This window comes from Buteo buteo, unplaced genomic scaffold, assembly GCF_964188355.1.
Source record: "Buteo buteo unplaced genomic scaffold, bButBut1.hap1.1 HAP1_SCAFFOLD_107, whole genome shotgun sequence".
NCBI classification, from domain to species: Eukaryota; Metazoa; Chordata; class Aves; order Accipitriformes; family Accipitridae; genus Buteo; species Buteo buteo.
In genome coordinates this window covers 212,501-216,921 of record NW_027439271.1, presented here as the reverse complement: position 1 = coordinate 216,921, position 4,421 = coordinate 212,501, and positions in this window count along the sequence as shown.

Here is a 4,421-nt window from a genome sequence, read left to right as displayed (position 1 = left end):
GGAGCACCGGCAGGGGTACCGGCACTACCCCGGAGGATGAGGTAGGGGCGCCAGGCCTACCCCGGAGCGTCGGGTAGGGACACCGGGCTGACCCCGGAGGGTCAGGTAGGGTGGCCGGGCCTACCCCGGAGCGCCTGTAGGGACCGCAGGTGTACCCCGGAGCACCGGCAGGGGTACCGGCACTACCCCGGAGGATGAGGTAGGGGCGCCAGGCCTACCCCGGAGCGTCGGGTAGGGATACCGGGCTGACCCCGGAGGGTCAGGTAGGGTGGCCGGGCCTACCCCGGAGCGCCTGTAGGGACCGCAGGTGTACCCCGGAGCACCGGCAGGGGTACCGGCACTACCCCGGAGGATGAGGTAGGGGCGCCAGGCCTACCCCGGAGCGTCGGGTAGGGACACCGGGCTGACCCCGGAGGGTCAGGTAGGGTGGCCGGGCCTACCCCGGAGCGCCTGTAGGGACCGCAGGGGTATCCCGGAGCACCGGTAGGGGTACCGGCACTACCCCGGAGGATGAGGTAGGGGCGCCAGGCCTACCCCGGAGCGTCGGGTAGGGACACCGGGCTGACCCCGGAGGGTCAGGTAGGGTGGCCGGGCCTACCCCGGAGCGCCTGTAGGGACCGCAGGTGTACCCCGGAGCACCGGCAGGGGTACCGGCACTACCCCGGAGGATGAGGTAGGGGCGCCAGGCCTACCCCGGAGCGTCGGGTAGGGACACCGGGCTGACCCCAGAGGGTCAGGTAGGGTGGCCGGGCCTACCCCGGAGCGCCTGTAGGGACCGCAGGTGTACCCCGGAGCACCGGCAGGGGTACCGGCACTACCCCGGAGGATGAGGTAGGGGCGCCAGGCCTACCCCGGAGCGTCGGGTAGGGATACCGGGCTGACCCCGGAGGGTCAGGTAGGGTGGCCGGGCCTACCCCGGAGCGCCTGTAGGGACCGCAGGTGTACCCCGGAGCACCGGCAGGGGTACCGGCACTACCCCGGAGGATGAGGTAGGGGCGCCAGGCCTACCCCGGAGCGTCGGGTAGGGACACCGGGCTGACCCCAGAGGGTCAGGTAGGGTGGCCGGGCCTACCCCGGAGCGCCTGTAGGGACCGCAGGGGTATCCCGGAGCACCGGCAGGGGTACCGGCACTACCCCGGAGGATGAGGTAGGGGCGCCAGGCCTACCCCGGAGCGTCGGGTAGGGACACCGGGCTGACCCCGGAGGGTCAGGTAGGGTGGCCGGGCCTACCCCGGAGCGCCTGTAGGGACCGCAGGTGTACCCCGGAGCACCGGCAGGGGTACCGGCACTACCCCGGAGGATGAGGTAGGGGCGCCAGGCCTACCCCGGAGCGTCGGGTAGGGATACCGGGCTGACCCCGGAGGGTCAGGTAGGGTGGCCGGGCCTACCCCGGAGCGCCTGTAGGGACCGCAGGTGTACCCCGGAGCACCGGCAGGGGTACCGGCACTACCCCGGAGCATGAGGTAGGGGCGCCAGGCGTACCCCGGAGCGTCGGGTAGGGACACCGGGCTGACCCCAGAGGGTCAGGTAGGGTGGCCGGGCCTACCCCGGAGCGCCTGTAGGGACCGCAGGTGTATCCCGGAGCACCGGTAGGGGTACGGGTACTACCCCGGAGGATGAGGTAGGGGCGCCAGGCCTACCCCGGAGCGTCGGGTAGGGATACCGGGCTGACCCCGGAGGGTCAGGTAGGGTGGCCGGGCCTACCCCGGAGCGCCTGTAGGGACCGCAGGTGTACCCCGGAGCACCGGCAGGGGTACCGGCACTACCCCGGAGGATGAGGTAGGGGCGCCAGGCCTACCCCGGAGCGTCGGGTAGGGACACCGGGCTGACCCCGGAGGGTCAGGTAGGGTGGCCGGGCCTACCCCGGAGCGCCTGTAGGGACAGCAGGTGTACCCCGGAGCACCGGTAGGGGTACCGGTACTACCCCGGAGCATGAGGTAGGGGCGCCAGGCGTACCCCGGAGCGTCGGGTAGGGACACCGGGCTGACCCCAGAGGGTCAGGTAGGGTGGCCGGGCCTACCCCGGAGCGCCTGTAGGGACAGCAGGTGTACCCCGGAGCACCGGTAGGGGTACGGGTACTACCCCGGAGGATGAGGTAGGGGCGCCAGGCCTACCCCGGAGCGTCGGGTAGGGACACCGGGCTGACCCCAGAGGGTCAGGTAGGGTGGCCGGGCCTACCCTGGAGGGTCAGGATGGGGGGCCGGGATCCATCGCCGCGTGCCCGTAGGGACAGCAGGTAGAACTCCGGCGCATCACAAAGGGTTCCGCCACGGGCCCAGAGTACTGGTGGGGGAACGGGTTCTATCCCGGAACGTCGCCTGGGGACACCGGGCGTAAGGCGGAGGGTCGGGTAGGAAGGCTGGGTCTAAACTCGCGCGCCCGTAGGGACAGCAGTTTTTCCCCCGGCGTACCGGGCGGGGGTACCGGTACTGCCCCGGAGTACTGACGGGGGTACACGGGTACTACCCCGGGGTACCGGGCGGCGGTATACGGGTACTACCCCGGAGTACAGGACGGGGGTATACGGGTACTACGAAGGAGCACAGGTGGGGGTTACGGGTAGTACCCCGGAGTACCGGGCGGGGGTATGCGGGTACTGCCCCGGAGTACCGGGTGGAGGTATATGGGTACTTCCCCGGAGTACCGGGCGGGGGTATGCGGGTACTGCCCCGGAGTACCGGGCGGGGGTATACGGGTACTACCAAGGAAGGAGTACAGGTGGGGGTTACGGGTAGCACCCCGGAGTACCGGGCGGGGGTACCGGTACTGCCCCGGAGTACCGGGCGGGGGTATGCGGGTACTGCCCCGGAGTACCGGGCGGGGGTATACGGGTACTACCAAGGAGTACAGGTGGGGGTTACGGGTAGCACCCCGGAGTACTGGGCGGGGGTACCGGTACTGCCCCGGAGTACCGGGCGGGGGTATGCGGGTACTGCCCCGGAGTACCGGGCGGGGGTATACGGGTACTACCAAGGAAGGAGTACAGGTGGGGGTTACGGGTAGTACCCCGGAGTACCGGGCGGGGGTACCGGTACTGCCCCGGAGTACTGACGGGGGTACACGGGTACTACCCCGGGGTACCGGGCGGGGGTATACGGGTACTGCCCCGGAGTACCGGGCAGGGGTATGCGGGTACTGCCCCGGAGTACCGGGCGGGGGTATACGGGTACTACGAAGGAGTACAGGTGGGTGTTACGGGTAGTACCCCGGAGTACCGGGCGGGGGTACTGGTACTGCCCCGGAGTACCGGGCGGGGGCATACGGGTACTGCCCCGGAGTACCGGGCGGGGGCATAGGGGTGCTGCCCCGGAGTACCGGGCGGGGGTATGCGGGTACTGCCCCGGAGTACCGGGTGGAGGTATATGGGTACTTCCCCGGAGTACCGGGCGGGGGTATGCGGGTACTGCCCTGGAGTACCGGGCGGGGGTATGCGGGTACTGCCCCGGAGTACCGGGCGGGGGTATATGGGTACTTCCCCGGAGTACCGGGCGGGGGTATGCGGGTACTGCCCCGGAGTACCGGGCGGGGGTATGCGGGTACTGCCCCGGAGTATCGGGCGGGGGTATACGGGTACTACCAAGGAGTACAGGTGGGGGTTACGGGTACTACCCCTGGCTGCCGGGTGGGGGTACTGGTACTACCCCGGAGTACCAATGAGGGTTACGGGTACTACCCCTGGCTGCCGGGTAGGGGTAATGGTACTACCCCGGAGTGTCGGCATGGGACGCCAAGCTAAGTCTGGAGCATCAGGTAGGGATGCCAGGACTGCTCTGGACGGTCAGGTAAGGCGGCCAGGTCTACCCCTTGGGCCGGCAAGGGGCGGCCAGGTCTACCCCTTGGGCCGGCAAGGGGCGGCCAGGTCTACCCCTTGGGCCGGCAAGGGGCGGCCAGGTCTACCCCTTGGGCCGGCAAGGGGAGGCCAGGTCTACCCCTTGGGCCGGCAAGGGGCGGCCAGGTCTACCCCTTGGGCCGGCAAGGGGCGGCCAGGTCTACCCCTTGGGCCGGCAAGGGGCGGCCAGGTCTACCCCTTGGGCCGGCAAGGGGCGGCCAGGTCTACCCCTTGGGCCGGCAAGGGGCGGCCAGGTCTACCCCTTGGGCCGGCAAGGGGCGGCCAGGTCTACCCCTTGGGCCGGCAAGGGGCGGCCAGGTCTACCACTTGGGCCGGCAAGGGGCGGCCAGGTCTACCCCTTGGGCCGGCAAGGGGAGGCCAGGTCTACCCCTTGGGCCGGCAAGGGGCGGCCAGGTCTACCCCTTGGGCCGGCAAGGGGCGGCCAGGTCTACCCCTTGGGCCGGCAAGGGGAGGCCAGGTCTACCCCTTGGGCCGGCAAGGGGCGGCCAGGTCTACCCCTTGGGCCGGCAAGGGGCGGCCAGGTCTACCCCTTGGGCCGGCAAGGGGCGGCCAGGTCTACCCCTTGGGCCGG